General features: G+C 32.7%; 1 long non-coding RNA gene across 1 annotated transcript; it reads left to right on the top strand.

Moving 5' to 3' along the window:
- Nucleotides 1-3,108: 3,108 nt before the first annotated feature.
- LOC132756425 (uncharacterized) lies at nucleotides 3,109-4,632 on the top strand. The gene is made up of 2 exons (XR_009629325.1): nucleotides 3,109-3,614; nucleotides 3,989-4,632. It is a non-coding gene; the product is annotated as an uncharacterized LOC132756425 (long non-coding RNA).
- The last annotated feature ends 15,949 nt before the right edge of the window (nucleotides 4,633-20,581 follow it).

Below are 20,581 nucleotides of genomic sequence, written 5' to 3'. Positions count from 1 at the left end.
AGGAACATTCTCAACCATCCGCATATTCGTCTTTGCTACACTTCGAAAAATGTCTGACCTTCAATGTTTTTGTGTATGCCCTAACCTATGGCTTTATTGCTTATTAAACGTTAATATATCGTTTAAAATGTACTTAACTAAAGTCCAGTGCATTATAATAAACTAATACTACAGCACTGTCTAAATATAAATAAGACTTTTTCAATTTTGCCGTTTTGGGCGTTCTTGGGGGAGTCTTTGTTCTATTTATGGTAACATCAGTATTCTTTGTGCCGTTTAGCGCCTGTAAGAAGTTCTAGTTTAGGACACAAGCATTCTTTATTTGGCGACCATACGCTGTTTTTCATGGAATAATATAACCGTTTCACATTGATGGTGCCATGATAACTGCCGTATGAACATATCTGCGGATGTTTCTAATTCAAAATTATAGCATTGTCATGTTTAAATATTGAATTCTGCCTAAACGGTGCTAGGGGGCGGCGTGAACGGTAACTTGAACTTTCCAGTACCTACCATGAACAAACCCAATCATAAGATTGAGGTTGCACCATATTCAGTTTTGTTGTTTTCGGTGTTCTTTGGGAATTCTATTTTCTATTTTATGTAGTCAGAATCCTTGCGCAATTATTGAACATCTTTATCACTGTAAGGAAATACAAATATGTCTTAATATCAGTTGATGAAATGATCGATAAACGTTCTTTCTTAAGATTTTATTTGCTATATCTTTGACATAATGGATAAAATTACATTTTCATTCAAAAGGAAATAATATCGGTTTGGCTACCAATGACAATTCTTTTCATCTAGCGATCATTGTATAATAGAGTCAAACGTCAAACAGTTAAAAAATGATGACTTTATTAAAGCTCTATGTGCATCAAACCAGAATTGATGCAAAAAAAATTAATTAGTGCAAAATGATATCTTTGGTGTGTGCATCTACATAGATTTGTTACCATGGAGTTTATTAAATTAGGTATAATTCAGGCAGTGAATATTTATCTTTCATATCACCAACTTTGTTTCTGATACTAAAATGTTTTTATACTTAAAAGTTGTATAGGTTTGTTGTAAATGATTCAGACTAATTTAGATCAGATTTTTATAAAAAATATCTGCGGTTTTAAACATTTTAAAACAAAGTAGCTCAGTAAAAAGTATCCTTCATTTTAATATGTCTAGAACTGTTATAGCTATTAACAGACAACATAATCTATCACCTTACAGAATGTCATGTTCTTTCACTTTTCTTTCCCTTTTTTTATCAAACATTTCAAATATCAAACGCTGATTTTCTGGCGTTAAAACGTCATATAAGGAAATGCGTGGACAATATTCAACTGAATTTAATATCCAATATTTCTTTATCACAAAGATATTTTAATAAACACATGCGTCTTTAGACTACTTTTATTGACATAAAGTTTTGATATAAGTGTCTCTTCATAACAATTATTTTATTGAATACTTTTAGAAAATCGTGATGCAACAATATTACAAAAAGAAATTGTATTAAGTCAAGAAAATAATGACAAGTAGTTTATGTTATTCCTTTTAACAGAAGCAATTAAGATAAATTAAAATATGTCTTTGTTGTAAGTGGCAGTCATCTTGAATTATTGTGTCTTTATTCTTGTTAGTATAACTTTAAAACTGGGCTTGCTACTATTTAGATTTATTTATTTAACAGCACAGAATCATTAATTTTAAAATTAAATGTTATTTTTTCAATATTTTTGTGAATTACAACCTCTGTAACATCTTTCAACTGGTTTAAATATTTAACTTAACTAGTGAATTCTGACAATATCATTTTTGAGTAATATAAGAACAGTTTATAATAAATAAGATCACCAACAACACTTTTTCAATTTAGATTATAATAAATTGTATCCAAATTTCGGTAAATATGGGGGGCCCAAACCTAATCCCAGGGTACTAAATAGTTACCGCTAGAGCTTAATGGCGCACTACTGTTCACAATAGTGTTATAAACGCAGCGCGCTTATTATCGATAATTTTAACAAGTTGTGACATTAAAAGTATGTTTACACCGCTGGAATTGATTGGGACAATGCATTTCCGCCGAGTTCCAAAAAAAATCTCTATTTAAATACAAACCATTTAAACTTGACTGTGCAAAATATGTAAAACAGGCAAGATAGTAATTTTTATCTCGACACGTCAAGTATGTATAACAAACATGTTTAATAAAATCTAAAACTATAGTCAATGAACGTTAGATTTCTAGGATGTGAAAATAAGGACTTGACTAATCTCTTGTCAAAGTTAATATCATAATCTTGACTTTAAATGTTGATCATAAAGCCATATTTTTCTAGAGCTGAGGTCATTATAAAGACAATGTGCCGTTCTCAATGATTCATTAATGCTAAGTATTCTTCAAGAAATGACTGGATTTAGTACTGTTATTGTCCATTAACGTTGACAAGCGAAACTAAAGAGCATGGTTAACATTAACATTGACAAGCGAAACTAAATAGCATGGTAAATGATACACCAGGTTTGCATCTTTTTCCAATTTTGTTTCATCAATAAACAACTAAAAATGTCCATACTATATAATTCTTTTACCCATACACAAAAAATTAAAAACGCTTATGTAAAATATGTTGATGTAAGTATTTAAAGTCAGATAGAAAAACATAGTGTCAGTTGGTTGTCGACTTCATTGTGTAAGTTATTCAGTTGTACTAATAGTCAACAGAAATAATGAAACTGGAGCAACTGTGTTAGACGTTCATCTAAGTTATAGCAATAGCTGTCTGACTTTAACCTTAACTGTTAAAACCATGATAAATAAAAATGCATGTTGTTTTACCATTACAAAATTATCGTCTGTATGACTGCTAATTCACAAAAAATAATCTGTCATCTAAACGTATAAATAAGATTTGAACAGAATGATCAAGGCGTCTGCTTCATTTAAACAATATAATTTGCTGTTAGAGTCAGCACTGTATTTATCTTGTAATGCTTTATTGCGATCTTACCTGAACGTACAAATATTCGGTTCATCTAATGTGCGTATATGATTTAATTATTACGGCCAGATAGCTACATACATTTTGTAGCTTGAAAAATAAACTGTTTAAACTTTGTTTTTCAAATAGTTTTACCTTGTTATTTACGAAATCTCAGTTAAGGTGAAAATATAATACTTTATGTATCTGGATTTTTAAAGCAAAAAATGAAATAAACTTTTGATTATCTCGTTTAAGCTTTATTTAAACTTTAAATAATTAAGTTTCTACCATTTTTTTTACATACGGATTACTTCTGTTGTTTTGACAATTGATACAATTTTGAAAAATTCATGTTACGCATTGACAAATTGATAACGGATTTATATAAAGTGAAGCTTGTTCAAAACTAAAATATAACGTTATTTATGATTTTATCAATGAGAAGCAAATATCACCTCTGGATTAAAAAAAGAACGATTCGTTAATAACTGATATAAGACAATCGACAGTTAATTGAAGAACGTGAGTAAAAAAACACGTGAGTGAATTGAAAAACAAAGGTTAATTGAAAAAAAGAAATATGCAAGTGAATGATAGACTTTTACTTTCACATTCAAAATGGTAGGTATATTTTATACGTATTATTGGAACAGACATAAAAGGCATTTTATTTTTAATTTTAAGCTATAGAATTGAACTTTGGAACTAATCAATAAATATTTCGCTTTAAGTGCATTGAAGTTTGCATTATATAGCATGTTTATTTTGACGAGTGAAGTAGTGGTTACATACGCGACAATGCATTATCATTTATTAATTGAACATTTATTGTTAGATTTGGAGATTCGTAGGAGTGGTATTTAAATAATTCTTATATCTCCGGATAACTTTATCAATACTCTAATTTTAGATTATTATTTTTATTGTAAATACAACAATACATATATGGTGACATGTAATCAAAAATGGTTCATAATACTACATGTATTTTTCAGATGAAAGTTTTGAAAATTCTACTTGTGATGTGCTTGTTCATATCGAAAAGTCAAACTATTGTAACGGACAATCATCCAAGTAACAAGTTCAGGACCCTTTGCGACTGGGGATGCATCGACTTAAACAAAACCCTTAACTTGTGTGAATATTTGTGTCATGTACTTTCTCATCAAAGTTCGACAAAACTCGATGATGAGGCAAAATGTCAAAGTGAATGTGCTGTTAAATATATCAGCTGCATAAAAACCTGTTAGAATAAAAAAGACAACGTATAAAAAACCAATGTGTTCCAGTTTTCATTTATGGATACAAAGACTTTTAGTCTATGAACAAACTTTTCCAAAGTTTAGGTTATTGTGTAATAATTATGACATTCCGTTTGATAAACGGGCAATAATTCTATTGAACTAGATATGGTGGAGATGGAATTACACGAAAGGACTGGAAACAACTAACTCATTTAATAAACTTTTACACATTTATCTATCAAACTTTTGCCACTGCCATGTAATTTTTGTTGTTGAATACCGTTTGAACTGAAACCTGTTTACACGTGTTTTTGAGTGGGGTTCATTGCTTAATGTTCACGAAACACAACTCTTGAAAAATATCATTAACACAGTGATAATAAATAACAAATGGAGTCAGTGTGTTAACATTAAATTTACCAAAAATTAAAAAGATAAAAAAAATACAAAAAACACCTACAAAATAAAATAATATTTCATTATTTAATGTTCGACCTTTTTATGAACCATTGTTCTTATTCACATATTGAACCAATGTTAATTTTGAATTCTGGATAGGAACATACACTGTTTTCATTGGCCCCTATAAGAACCAAAACTTTCGATACTAGCTAAGTATATTGACAAAGACTATTCTACCGTTAACATTTACCTTGTTTCAATGTCTCTCTCCACTTCATTAACATCGGATCGGATGACTGAAGGTTTCACAAAATAAGTTTCATTGAAAACCAGGTAATAATGGAAACAAAATGAATGCATTTCGAAATTTGTAAATTAAATGATACGTGAAACGTCTTATCTGCATGAGGCAGCACAACTTTATATTTTGGTTTCTTTTACAAAATGATCTGCAAACAATCGAAGACTGTATTATCTTAAGCATGTTAGTTTGCACCCTAACACAGTATAGGTCATATGGCGCCGAAACAGCAAAGATAATTTTGGTTAACATCGGGTTTAACAAACTTCAAAGCCACACCTGGGATCAAAACCTCCTCACCTGGAGCTTAGAGATGCATAGTTATTCTGACCCATTTAGTTGTCTCTTACGATCAGGCATGGGCAAACAGTCGTTCCAATTCGTATGTCTGATAGATTAAAAGCAACTTCTAAGCCTCCTAAGGGACAGTTTGATTGTTAAATAATACCTACTACCACATATGATTGATGTCAAATCCTTAATGTTGTTATGAATATACATGTACAAATTTACTATTTACGTGATATTGTAGATTTATTTTTATCTTACAAATTGCGTTCTTGACTTAACTTCTGCATGACCATTATTTTCCCAGTATACTCACTGAGTAAAACACTTTATTTTCTGTTTAAACGTTTGTTTCTATTTATAGCAAACATTAAAGTAATTAACGATATTGTCTTGAAGATTTATATTGACACATTTTATTTGTCTGAGAACATAAATTCGTTGATTAAGACTTCGTGTTCTAAGTAAAGATACAGATACTCTTCCTCTACAGAGTACCCAGGAATCATTTTAACAAGGACGACTTGTAATGCTGCACAATAGTTAAGAAAAAACTTCATGATGAAGAAATCGATTATTTACACCTATGCACAGTTGCAATCAATTTCACTTTTAGTAAGTTAACGCATTATACTAGCCTGACGCTAACTTAGACACAGGCTGATGTTAAACTGGATTCGGTGATCTTTGTTCTTATTGGAGAGGTCATCAGACCTCTCCACAGTGTTCAGATTGATTACTGACGGCATCCAATTTGCGTATCTGATTGTAGTGAATGAATCTCATTTAAAGCGTTAAATCGTTAGGAGCAGTCTACAAAAATTGTTATGCGCATGCCCCGCTTCAAAATACGACTTAACTTAAACGAAAAATTAACATCGTAGTGAACAAATCGGTACATAGACAAATCGAAAAATATCATTTATGTTATTTAGCGTTACGTTGAAGTTCCATTCCGTTTTAATTTTTTAATCTGTATAAATCGATTTCCGTATTGTTTTCTGAATAGAGTTTTTCTATTTCATGTTCCGATAAATAGTAACAGTGAACAATATAGCTTCAATATCACCATGCACTATTATATGACCGAGTGAACCGTGTACCGAATTTAAACTGGTATGACTAAATAACGCAACGGAGATTTTTTGGCGCAAATGGCGCAAATTTACTCAAGTTTGATTTTCTTCAAATAATGTGGCTGGAGGCGCGCAGCTTTATATACTGTTTTTTTCCAATCAAGTGACATAAACATTTTTATGTAAAATCTATTTTGTTAAATAATTGTAATTTATATATTTATCATTGTGCCTTTTATGCAAATATCTTCAAATATTTTCGAATAAAACAAATATTCCAAAGCTGCAAAAAGACCTCTCGCATGCTTCTTTTTAAAGAAGCAAACCTGTCTATTTTGCGGTACATAAGCACGACTAAGAAATGGTACCTATAGACGCTTGCAGAAATCATGGTCACAAAGTAGTAAAATAATGCTTTTTTCAACGATTCTTGCCTAAAGGCTTTTTCATTCATTATCGTATATAAATCAGTATAAAAAGATGAATTAGACGATTTAAATTTAATTGGGGATGGCGTCCCTTTACTCCTTCAAGTATCAAATATTTAATACAAAACAGTATTCTTTATTGGCCATTTACCGGTTTATAGGTTCCAAATTTCGAAAACATCTTGATTACAAAATGATTGCTTGGCTTAGGAAATAACTGTGCTACATATAAGAAATGTCACATCTTCTGTAGTTATTAATACCCAATTGTAGTACACTTATAGAGGCATTTCGTATCCAAGAACGCTATGGCGGAAACAGGCATCTTTGTTTACCAAATCAGTTTTAAAAACAGTTTCATTTTTGTACAGGAATCATGACTTCTTTAATTATTTTTTGAATGTTATTACTAGAATTGACAAATAAAATGCACATTTGAAAATTAAAGTTTGATCAATGAAGTTAAAATTTTGAAATTGTTTACCAACACTTGTTTTAAAACAGTTTTTTTAAGGAATAATGACTTCTCTAATTATTATTTGAATGTTATTACTAGGATTGACCAATAAAATTAACATTTGAAAATTAAAAATTTAGTCAATGAAGTTAAAAAATTGAAATTGTAGGTAGATAGTTAACCTTTGAAATAAAGCAAAATGTAATAAAACCCCGCCAATTCGTAATATATTGATTCAATAAAAGACCACAAATATGCGGAGCAACCGCTGTGTTGAGTAAGTAAAATAGTGTCTGTTATATATAAAAAATTAATGCGTGTCCAAACCTTTTATTTTCAACACCAAAATGTAAGACCTAATACAGAACGTTTATTTCTATTTAAGATCAACAAGTTATGCGTCGTTTTTCTTGTAAAGATAAATATGGATAGTCCCACTCCAGGAAACATGGAAATTAACTCACTCAACTATAAAAAGGGCAAGCAAGTCATATTTCTTGTAAAGAACTTATGACTAAACATTCCTGTTAAATTAAGTCACCGTAAGTAAATGCAATGGTTTCTAGAAATTATTGTTTAAAACAGACGAAAATGTTCTTTCACATTAATATATCATCTGCGATATCTTCACCTTCTTAAACAATACAGATAAAAATTAAAAACGGAACATATTTTGCAAACTGAGCTTGTTCATGAACGAGAGTATACCGTCATCACCCCTTTGCACCGGCTTAAGCAAAACTCAACATGAACAGTTTATCTAGGTTAGATTTAAGAAACATCCACAGATGTGTTTGTTCCCTAAACGAGAAAACTAAAAACTCATATAATGAAATTTTGAGAAAAAATGCGATATTATGAAGCCAGCTTCCAAATGACATATTCAAAATGCCGTCTTTTAACAGTTTACCACACCTTTTATAATATCAATACACTGAAAAAAGCGACGTACGAGATGAACGTCTGCCTATTCCGCTGTAATTAAACGAGAAGTAAAAAAATCAAAATATTAATATTCTTAGATACACAAGGCAAATTAAATGGGAAACCAACAAACTGCTAGGAATGCAATTTCTTATTGATTATTCAACGTACTTGTGGTGTTTCAGTTGAAAGCAATTGTAAATAATAACACTGGAACTGCTCAAAAGCTTATATTGCCCGCTAACTATATTCTAGAAGTAGAACAGTTTATAAATTTGTATGTCCGTATAAACAATTTAATAGTATGTTAAACTTGTTTATAAAGAAAGTCGCGTTTTATTGTTATGTGTGCAAATTTCAAAATTTAGACGAATGGTTCAATTATATGTCAAATAAAATTGTTTTAGAACTTGTAAATACCACCAAGAAAAGGCTTTTGATTAATTAATAGCATTTTGGATACAATATTACAGTAATATCACAAAGTTAGAAAAATATTAATTAGAATTAAAATTAACATTCATCCTTTAACCCATAACTGCATGAGCATTTGTGAAAAAATTGCCGTTTTCATTGATAAGACTTCTGTTACATGTTCAGATTGCTATGAAACTATAAAAGATGATTCAATATTCCATTAAACTTAGCACTAATGTTGACTGGACCATACCCTTTGTAACGGCATGCACAATCTTAAATTTCCTGTTACCATGACAACGAGGGGACATCTCAAAATTGCCAAAAATCACTATTTTGCGTTGATTTTCCATCCAAACTGATTTCAAAGTGCTGCAATTTATCAGTAGATTAAGATAGAGTCAAGGGGTTTTCAGCCCTGGTAACACGGGACCTTCTGATCGACCTGACGTAAATTTTAGCCTCTTACAGGTCCAAAATATTATTGGCGATGAGGGCAGCTGCTGCCCCTTTCAAATCCCAAAGCAGAAGGGGGCACATCCCCCACTGGTATAACCCTTATGTATCTTTTTTAATAGGGGGCGGCGCCGAAAATAATGATCACTTTTTCTAAGAACATTTTTCAAGCGTTTGGGGCCTGAAAAGGTCATTTTTTCGCTTTTCACTATTTGAGGCCTAAAAGGGTGATGGGGTCGAAAGTGCGTTGTTTTGCGTTTTTATGAGGTCAAGGGTAAAGTTTCCTAAAACTGTTCAATTACTTCCGCTAAAATAAAGATGAAAACTTTTAAACAAGTAAAGTTGCCGTTTAGAAAATGGTGTTATTTAGATTTAAAGGGAGTTTCTATAGGTTGTTCTTTTATAAATACACATTATACTTAATATCTGAAACAAATTGATTACTTCTAATCATTTCTCAATACAACAGCATTTATAACATCCAGAAATTTATCAATCATAATACTTGATAACAGTTATATTTGACTCTTTCTGTATCTGTCTGCCAAAATAGTTCTCTATTTGATATTTTACTCATAAATATAAGGGTCCGTAAAAAATCCTTTAAATCAGTAATCCTAAAATCGCTGATCTTGTACTGTTTTGTAGATTGCTCCATTTCAGTGTTCAAGCTGCACGCCTCCAGATGAGCCAAAATATTTCAAGAAAATCAATATTGAGAAAAATGCGTTAAACTTTTAAGAAAGGTACAAACATTCAAAGTCTAAGTTATATTTTACATGTTATGTGCGGTTTAACACTGATTTTGCAGTATTTTATCATCATATTTCTACTGCGTTACTAACGCAGTAAGGGCTGTTTTTGCATATGTTGACCACTTTTTGGTAACTTTCTTGGATTGTAAGTACCGAATGCACCATGAGAAAGAAAAGAAAAAAATATGCGCTTGAAATAAGAATTATTTTCTAAGACATTCTTGGGAAACAAACGATAACTATTTGATAGATTATGTGTTTAAAATACCTGATTTTATTCAATTCAATAACTCTGCTTCAATAAAACTTTACAAAAATACTAAATATCTTCAGTTCAACAAAATTTACGCTTAGTAAAGAAAATATCGGTAATAAAAGAATTTTCATAAAGTCTATGGAAATCATACTATAAGAAGGATTAAATAACATAAAATAAAATTATTACTTTAACTAATAGAAGAACAAACACTGTTAATTAAATACTGATAATCTTTGCATTTGTACAATGCATATTTTTCAATAATTTCAAAATGATCACATTTGTTAAACAAACTATGATTTTGTATCAAAATAATTGGTTTTCAATAAACAAAAAATAACAGTTATAAGAAATAAACATATGATGTCTGTTAATGGGTATGGAATATTTTTGTAGTTATGTCCATAATAAATAATTCTGTTTTGGATCAAATCATAACTCATAACCGTCATACTGGTTTTCTTTTTGACAGGGAACAGGCACGATCAATAGCATTATAAATTTTTCCAGGTGTGTATTTTACTACTTAATAAATAAGAAATAATTTTGACAGTATTCCAGATTTGACCATTTTGAAACCTTAATAACATCAACAGATATTGTTTAGTGCTTTTAATGAGACAATTCTTATTTAATCAGTAATTTTTACCAAATAGTTACAAATCTAATCGACTTACGACCCGAAAAAAGGATCCTATTTGCAGCTTGTATCAGTCGTGACCGTATACTTGCTATCAGTTGCCATAAAGTCGACAATGATTCCCTTCTCAGACATCCAATAAAAGTAACGTAGAACCTAGCGGCAAGTATGCCCAAACACAATATTTACTTAATTCAATTTGCGCAAATAGAACTTGACAGTTTAAGACGTTTCGTTTAGTTCCTAAAGACAAAGACGGAAAATATAAAGTGTAGCGAACAAAAATGTCCTTACACTTTTCATGAAACATAATTGAAACAAATTTATGAAACAAATGAGTGTTTCCTAGTTTTTGATTTTATTTGCACATGCAAAGTAGGCGTCCTTCGTTTTAGTTCATTTTCGGAAAAAATTTAGAATAAAAAAGAAAAGAGAACGAACTTTTTAACAACTATGTATTCTAAATTGCCAACATTTTGTTAATAAAACATAAGATGATTTGGAGATGATTTGTCAAGATTATTTTTCAAATTGAAATGTTAAAGAAAAAGTATATGCCTTTTGTTATGGTTTATACAAGATACATGTATATAGTCAAAGTATAACGCACCGTTTTGTTATTGATGCAAAGAGTATAAGGTAAAAAAGGGAAATGCAGAATCGGTTTTTATATGTCTGTTCATTAAAAAATAACGAATGTGCAACATGTTCAACGCTCTCTATCTCTGGCTACTTGAATTATATTTATAAGACAACTACCCTTATATAAAACAATGGACTCTACTGAAACACAAACGTCTTATTATTAGTTTCTGATAATACGTAAACAATAAATAGTGCTGTGTTCTTAAATCATTCTTTACCTATTTATACTGCTGCAAAGCTATGATTTTGAAAAGAAATTTCAAGAAGTAAAACTTGTTATTAAAATGCTAATATGAGTATGGCAAACAAACTCACAGATAAAATGTTTTGACGTGTCACTATTTCTCTCAAAATACGTTTCTGCCAGGCTGGTCACACCGATCTTTATTAGATTCCATATAAAACGCTTCCGTGTAATATCCTAGCATTTTGAACATAAATTAACAATATTGCATATTCCTCCACAAATCTTTTTCTAACAGGCCCAGGTCCACAAAACAGATGTATAATGTGGTGAGGTCTTATCCCGATTAAGCACTTTGCTATGACAGAGTAAGAAATACCTAATTGTGCTCGTTTAATTTGTTTAAAACCTCAGTCAATTAAAATACTTCTAAAAGAAAGAGTTTCTTCTACACATTACACATCTCATTGGGAAATTAAATTTCATTCTTAAGCATCATTATGTGATTGTTACATGTAAGATCGATAAAATCTAAGATACTTTGATCAATCTTATTATCCAGTGTTCGATTTGATAAAAATATTGTACCCTCGGTCATCATTATTGTTAATGTACGTTATCCATAAAAACTTCTCTCATTACTTCATACAGTGTTCTCATTGTTTATGACGATCTTGCAAATTATTTTTGTATCTATGTTCAATGAATGATGAAACACACATTGCTAGTAATATAGAGGTATTTTTTCATTTCATGAAGGTAAAATTAATTACTTAAAACATAGATGGGACCTTGTTTAAATCATCTGTCAATTTAGATGCTAGCAGACTGTGGAATACATTAAGACCAGTCTGCACAAGTATACAATGGAACTTTTCTAGTGTTTATATTTCTATGAAAATATGGGCTGCTTGGCTATCAGATTGCTACACAGGAATATTACATAGTCACAGGTTGACTTACTGTTTACAATAATGTTTGTGAGCGGTTCTCATTGCAATGGAAAGAAAAGCGGGAATTATACGCGCGAAAGGCAATATATTCTTCTGTAGGCGTTTAGCTTTACATAGAAATTAACGACATAGCTCTGGACAACAAATCGTGAAAAAGAAGTTGATAAGATAAAATTGAGACTTAGTAAACATTCATTCCTTCATGCAAAAGAAAAAATAACCATTCTCCAGGACTCTTTATATAAAAAATGATATAATAAGTACAATAAAAACTTCTTGAAACAAAAAACATTGTTCACTTATTGCTCCGCATCACAGGCGCGGAACTATTTGTGTTTCCTACTTTTTTTGTCCATGGGCCCGGATTTTATCAATTAATCCCTTCGATTTACAGCTAAACTTAAATTCGGATTCAATAATTCCTTCCGATAATTATATTGGTTCCCCCTTCGGCGATTCGCAGCATGTCATATATTAATGAATGAGAACCGGAAAGCAGTTCTGCTGTACATGAATTCGAAAGCTGGTCAGACACTTTTTGAACATTTTACCTTACAGAATTTATAATTTCAAAGCTACAGATCTGAAAATTTGACACAGTACAGCTTGGTTCTTCTCCTAACTAACAAAATAGTTTGTTTAGTTCTGATTATGTTGACACTTATGTCTAAGGCTCGTCAAGGAGGGTATCTAAATTACCAAAATTGAACATAGCACAGTATCATGTGTCCGGACAGAAATGAAATGACAATGATTTAACTTAGATAAAAGCTTGGGTGTTTAAATTTTTAACATAATATACAATATATCAGCAGCAAATGCTGAAGTTTTGGATGTTCTATTGTTTGCTCTGTAAATGATAAAAGCTAGTATATAAGAGGTCCAAATTTCCAACGTCAACGTTCCTTAAAGTGACATTATGCTCATATTTTTATAGAAAAGGTCATCTGAATTGTCTTTATATTTCAAAAGTTTGACTGTTAAAAATGGTGTTTGAACAACAGTTGATATTGGAAAATGTTTAGGATAAAATTTAAATCTGCCTAAAGAATAAAAAGACTGCCTCTGTGGCCGAGTGGTTAAGGTCGCTGACTTGAGATCACAGGTCCCTCACCGCTGTAGGTTCGATCCTCACTCGGGTCGAAATCTTTCATGTGAGGAAGCCATCCAGCTGGCTTACGGAAGGTCGGTGGTTCTACCCAAGTGCCCTCTCGTGCCTGAAACAATGCCCGGAGGTCCATCTTGGGTCTTCCTTCACCAATAAAAGCTGGAAAATCTCGGCGGGACGCTCTAGGATGGCCCGACTTGAGTGTACGGTCGCCAATATGGGCTTTCCGGCGGCGACCTTAAATAAACGCATTAAAAAAAAACATCATTGGTAATGCACGGAGATAAATTATCAACACTTTGTGCTTAATGACATGTCCGGGTCCGTACTCGACAGCGAAAGCTGCATTTTGTGCCCGTACGGCTGGATGGACCCTCATTTAGCATAGACTATAGATAGATAGATCGCATCATTGGTAACAACAGAAACTTTGATCTGTAGTTTGAACATGATGTGTGTTGTTTTTTATGAATGTTTTTTTGGCAATTCAGCAAAAATGTATATTGATCTCCCAATAAATCAATTAACAATAGCTTTTTATATATCACCAATGATAAGTAGCTTTTATATCTTTGACTCGCACGAACATGATGTTAGTGAATTTCCTCATACCTGCCTAAAATTCAGGTAACAGTCTTATATCAGTATTGAAAGAAACCATTTTTTTTTAAATTTGACATGAAAAAAATGCATGTAATATTACTATATTATAATATTAGTCCCTTTTGTTACTATTTGTATATTTGTTACAATTATAATAATAAAAAAAACAGACTTTGATATTTTATCATCCTATGTAACTGACTACAGTAGTGACAGAAATAGTACACAGTACAGTCATGCCACATATCATTTACAAGTCTTGTAAGTCTTGTTTATATTCAATGGAATTACTTTCCTTACCAGGTAGGCATCAGTGAAAGCATTATGTCAAATTAAATATCTGGCCTCTCTTTTTAATTATGGACAGTGCATAAGATAAGTATAATTATGCAAAAAATGGTTTACAAAACATTCGGAAAAAATCTACAATAGTACTTAATCTGAATATAACATGACCTGTGCGTAGGAATACTATGGTAAGGTATCTGTAATGAACTCATTTTTTGCGCGGAGCTTCTCAATTGCTGCATTGTAGCAACATTTGTACTTGTAAAGAATATTGTTAATGAACTTAAAGGCAATAGCTATTTGCTACCGAAGCTATTTACTTTAAACGTGGTTTACTTGTTCATTTTGATAATATGATGCAATATCAAAAGGCAGATAATCCTAGTTATATTTTGCAAAGTTATTATTTCTCTTAGATGTTTTCGCCCTGATTAACCTTTTGGTAACGGCTAATTTTTCAAAAAGAAATCGAACATATTCACTTTAAACTTAAAATACTTATTTCATATAAAAGTAAAATGTATTTCTGAAGGAAAAATGATCTTGAAAAACATTTTTGCTAAATTATCTCCCTTTTTATATTTTCCTAAAAACTATCACAAATTTTCACTTCAAACTTAAAATATTCATTGACTATCAAGGCAAAAATTTCTTTTTATCAGAAACGGCAAAAATGTGAAAAACATTATGAAATATACGGTCAATACGAAAATCGACAGATAAGCTTGATCTTATTCGAAATGGGCCATTTTGAAATCTTGCATTTAGCATTCGTGTAGTTATTCTTCATCATGTAGTATTCCGCACAGGTTTGCCGGTCCGCGGTCGGGTGTTGGATATGAGCCTATTCCACGATTTGCAGATATTATCATATTATGCGCAGGCAGTTGAGTAAACAGATGTCATAGTTAGAAAACGTACACAAAATTTAGTACATTTTACCATTTGTCAAACATTATTTACGCTTTGACATTAAGGCAAGTGATATATTTTACCCATCAAGTCGCTTTATACTAGGAAAGATTCTCGGTAAATATCATAAAATAAGAATACCAATGATTGGTTAAGTTCATATTGGCCTTGCTATTTGGTTGAATACAGCTAGCCGTATTGGCCAGGGAATCTAGGCTTTTTATATTATATTGTCACATGATTTCTTTTGCTGAAATGAAAATCTTAATCTGTTACGCTTCATAACTAAATGTTTTAATGAAATTTAATCTGACATTTAAAAAAAAAACACCACAAAATAGTGAAAAACAGAATCCCTAAAGAAAGTCCAACACAACAAAATTGAAAATGTTGCAGGCTCGGTTTGATTGAGCCTGTTCTTGGACGGTACTGGAAAGTGCAAGTTACCGTCCACGCCCCCTAGCACCGGCTTAAGCAGAATTCAACATTTAACACTAAAATGGTGAAATTTCAATTTAGAAACATAGATCTTAATCTGTTACGCTTCATAACTAAATGTTTTAATGAAATTTAATCTGACATTTAAAAAAAACCCCACAAAATTGTGAAAAACAGAATCCCTAAAGAAAGTCCAACACAACAAAATTGAAAATGTTGCAGGCTCGGTTTGATTGAGCCTGTTCTTGGACGGTACTGGAAAGTGCAAGTTACCGTCCACGCCCCCTAGCACCGGCTTAAGCAGAATTCAACATTTAACACTAAAATGGTGGATTTTCAATTTAGAAACATCCGCTGATGCTTTCATACGACGGTTATCATGGAACGTTCAATGTGACACAGTTGTGCCATTCCATGAAAAGCGGCGTATGGTCCCAAGTAAAAGAATGCTTTTGCCCTAAACGAGAAAACAATGGGCGGAACTAAATAAAATGGAATTTAGAAAGGGGATCTGAGGTTATGATGTCTGCATATCACAGATAAGACGTCTAAGACAAATTTAAAAAGCAGGCAACAACTCCTAAGGGTGATTATACAGTATTAAAGTAGGAATACTGGAACCACCCAAGTTGAAAATGGCGAAATAGAAGAAACTAAAAAAACCACAAAACATGTATACACAACAATAATGTCGTGCTGAACGATCTTCAAGGATCGAAAATATAACATCATTGATTAAATGTACGGGGAGACTTTTTACAGCCGCTACACGGCACAAATAACACGGATGTGACAATAAAAAAGTCGACCGTACCATCCTCAATCACAAGATAAAGTCGAAAGAATGCACTGGTCGTTGAAAGAAAAAATCGCTTATGATTGTACACGTGCCGGTCCTTGTGGGATAAACTTGGCAAAGCAATTGCCAAAATATCAGCACATTTTCATTCATACGCCTAAGGAATGCTTAGCACGGAATACGCCTTATGATATATATATTATGGAAGAGACCCCCACAACGATGGGTCAATATCTAACGAAGTAAGAGTTAAAAAATTCGTGACGCCGCCAGAGGAGCAACACTTAAATGTAATCGATTAAAGGACAAGGCATACAACAAAACATTCAAAACACCAGTGTACGGTGCCGGTGATTTTGTTATTTTATGGTATAAAAGGAATGGCGTACTGAACAGAAGGAAATGGATTGTACATGGAAAAATAATTACAAGATCTTTAAAGAATAAAATGTACAAAAATCTGTGTCCCTGGGTTGGGTAATGGTTGTTTAAAAGTCCAATGGTACCATATCAGCGACTGGAATTAAGCAAAATTGAAATCAACCAATCGGAAACTCCATAGAAAGAAATATTTTATTCCTATTACAAGTAATTTTCGTCTTCAAAGTTTGAGACAGGAATTTGGGCTACTGATGATTTTCATTCCAGTGGGAAATGGAAACTACTAATTTTCAGCTGTGACACACCTACTATGTAATGTTTGAATATTCAGATCAGAGTGAACAGAAAAATGGAAGTAGTCGAGCTCTTGCCAGCAGACTATTGGGTGATTTTTGGTCGAACTCAGTTTTAGAAAGTTCTGAAATATATTTAACCCGAATGGCTAGATAATTCGACTTTGGCGATCACATAAATTTACTAGTAATGTCACAGTTTAAACTCTCATACCAGGTAAATAGGCCATATCCGGACAACGCAGGGGAGCATAACGTTGCCCTACAAAACGATAAAGACATGTTAAACAGGATAATATCTTGTTCATCACATATAACATGGGGAAATAATGACACTGATTCAAGCCATACAATATCTGACGAAAACTTGCCAACTAATGACCGGAATAGCACAAATAATATATCAAATGACAAACATTTAAATAACAGCATTTTAACGAAATTTCGATTGCAAATCGATCAACTTCGAGAATCAAGGAAGGTCAACAAAAGAAATGAAACTACTAAGTATACTCCGTAAGTCTTCTCGATGAAGATTGGTATATGATTATCAAGAATGTCTTACAAGAGGATCCATCCTCAAGGTTTAATGTCAAGTGTGTTAGCAGTTTTTAAAAACAAATAGTCTACCTGATTCAACCTCCCTGTCTCTTCTTTGCTCCAGAGCGGTTTAGCAAGATTTTACTATTTCACGTTTAAATGTTGAATTCTGCTTAAGCCGGTGCTAGGGGGCGTGGACGGTAACTTGCACTTTCCAGTACCGTCCATGAACAGGCTCAATCAAACCCAGTTTGCAACATTTTCAATTTTGCCGTGTTGGGCTTTCTTTAGGGATTCTGTATTTATCTATTTTAGCAACGTATACGTGTCACCAATAAGTGTTAAGAAGATAATTGAAAAGCCGGGTCTTATAGTGGTCTTGTTTTGGAAGTAAAACGAATTATTCCCTATCCATATTGGGTAAACGCATGGCTCTTCCTTTGCCTTGATTCGTTTTGTGGATGGTGTTAAATATAATCTAGTACAGAAGTCAACGTAGATAAACAAAACTAGTTTTGAATAACCTCTGATCCCCTTTCAAAATTCCATTTTATTTAGTTCCGCCCATTGTTTTCTCGTTTAGGGCACACGCTTTTTATTACTTGGGGACCATACGCCGCTTTTCATGGAATGGCACGGAAGTGTCACATTGAAGGTTCCATGATAACCGCCGTATGAACACATCTGCGGATGTTTCTAAATTCAAAATTTTACTATTTCACGTTTAAATGTTGAATTCTGCTTAAGCCGGTGCTAGGGGGCGTGGACGGTAACTTGCACTTTCCAGTACCGTCCATGAACAGGCTCAATCAAACCGAGCCTGCAACATTTTCAATTTTGCCGTGTTGGGCTTTCTTTAGGGATTCTGTATTTATCTCTTTTTTGAAGAATGTAGTTCACACAAAGTTTGTGCTTTTATTACATTTGCGTGTTTTTATTCCGATTTTAACGCCAGAAAGGCAGAGCTCAGTCAAATTATTTTTGCAATAACCTTAAAGAATAAAACGTTTTCTTTACAGATATGTTCCATGTTTTAATTTTGAACAATAAAGTTCTTTTAAAATAAATTCTATAGTGCATATGTTTTGTATTTGTTGTCATTTGAACTTTACTATGACGTACTCGACATGCGCATTGGGACATGATAAGAAATCAAAAAGTTCAAATCAAACTCGTGAAAAAAATCTACAAGCATAAATTGTCGTAACACATGTATACTTATTGTTAATGACGCTAATTTAAGAATAAAGATATTTCAAAATATGAAAAACAAGATCAACAAGGAAAGGCGGCGTTCAATGAACGCAACCCCCATATGACCCAGCAACAAGAACCAACGGCAAGGAGCCCAGGCGGACCCCAAACATAAAAAGGACAGGGCAACGACACGTTTCAAACCATTCAAACCATTCCAACCCTTATACTGCTAAATTATCGTTGTATACTTTAATTGTCATCCGATTTTTGGTAAACTTCTTTTTGCTTTTTAAATTTGTCTTTTGACGTCTTATCTGTGATACGCAGGCTTCATAACCTCTGATCCCCTTTCAAAATTCCATTTTATTTAGTTCCGCCCATTGTTTTCTCGTTTAGGGCACACGCTTTTTATTACTTGGGGACCATACGCCGCTTTTCATGGAATGGCACGACAGTGTCACATTGAAGGTTCCATGACAACCGCCATATGAACACCGTGTGGCGGCCGTAAAAAGTCGCCCCGTACATTTAATCAAAGATGTTATATTTTCGATCCTTGAAGATCGTTCAGCACGACATAATTGTTTTGTATTCATGTTATGTGGTATTTTTAGTTTCTTCTATTTGGCTTTTTTCAATTTGGGTGGTTCCAGTATTCCTACTTGAATACTGTCTAATCACCCTTAGGATATGTTGCCTGCTTTTTAAATTTGTCTTTTGACGTATTATCTGTGATATGCAGGCTTCATAACCTCTGATCCCCTTTCAAAATTCAATTTTATTTAGTTCCGCCCATTGTTTTCTCGTTTAGGGCACACGCATTTTTTTACTTGGGGACCATATGCCGCTTTTCATGGAATGGCACTTACGTGTCACATTGAAGGTTCCATGACAACCGCCATATGAACACATCTGCGGATGTTTCAAAATTCCAAATTGTACCAGTTCATGTATAATGTTGAATTCTGCTTAAGCCGGTGCTAGGGGGCGTGGACGGTAACTTGCACTATCCAGTACCGTCCATGAACAGGCTCAATCAAACCGAGCCTGCAACATTGTCAATTTTGCCGTGTTGGGCTTTCTTTAGGGATTCTGTTTATCTCTATTTTACTATTTCATTGTCACATCCGAAATACCCATTTACCGACGTTAAAGCAGATTAAATAGTCTTCTAACACCAATGCCTTTGCACTTTTGGTAATTGCTTAAAATTACATGGTTACATTCTTGTCATTTAGGATTTCTCTCTGCTGAATAGAATTGCCTATATCTTTGATACCTACGAAAACTTTTTTCTAATAGTTTCTAGGAACATCATAATGCCCATCCAACGTTCTCTTCCAAATTATCAGTAAGAAGTCCACAACTTTTATCCCCCGTAGCATACACTACAGCCGTTTTTTCACACATTAGATATCAACACAGACCATAATTACCTAGAATTATGCAGTAAGAATTGTGTAGTTATAATCTATTATATGGTCCTCTCGATCTCGGCTACATAGACAGACAGGGAACATCAAATCAAAAATGCCATTCTTCCTCTTGACACCTGTCAAACACAAATGTCTTTCTGGCACTTGTAACGTCAGGAGAAGCA

The sequence above is a fragment of the Ruditapes philippinarum genome, unplaced genomic scaffold, assembly GCF_026571515.1.
Source record: "Ruditapes philippinarum isolate M1 unplaced genomic scaffold, ASM2657151v2 ctg2972_1_1_1_1, whole genome shotgun sequence".
Classification (NCBI taxonomy): domain Eukaryota; kingdom Metazoa; phylum Mollusca; class Bivalvia; order Venerida; family Veneridae; genus Ruditapes; species Ruditapes philippinarum.
Note: the sequence above shows the minus strand (reverse complement) of the source record. Positions and strands in the feature narration are given on the sequence as shown.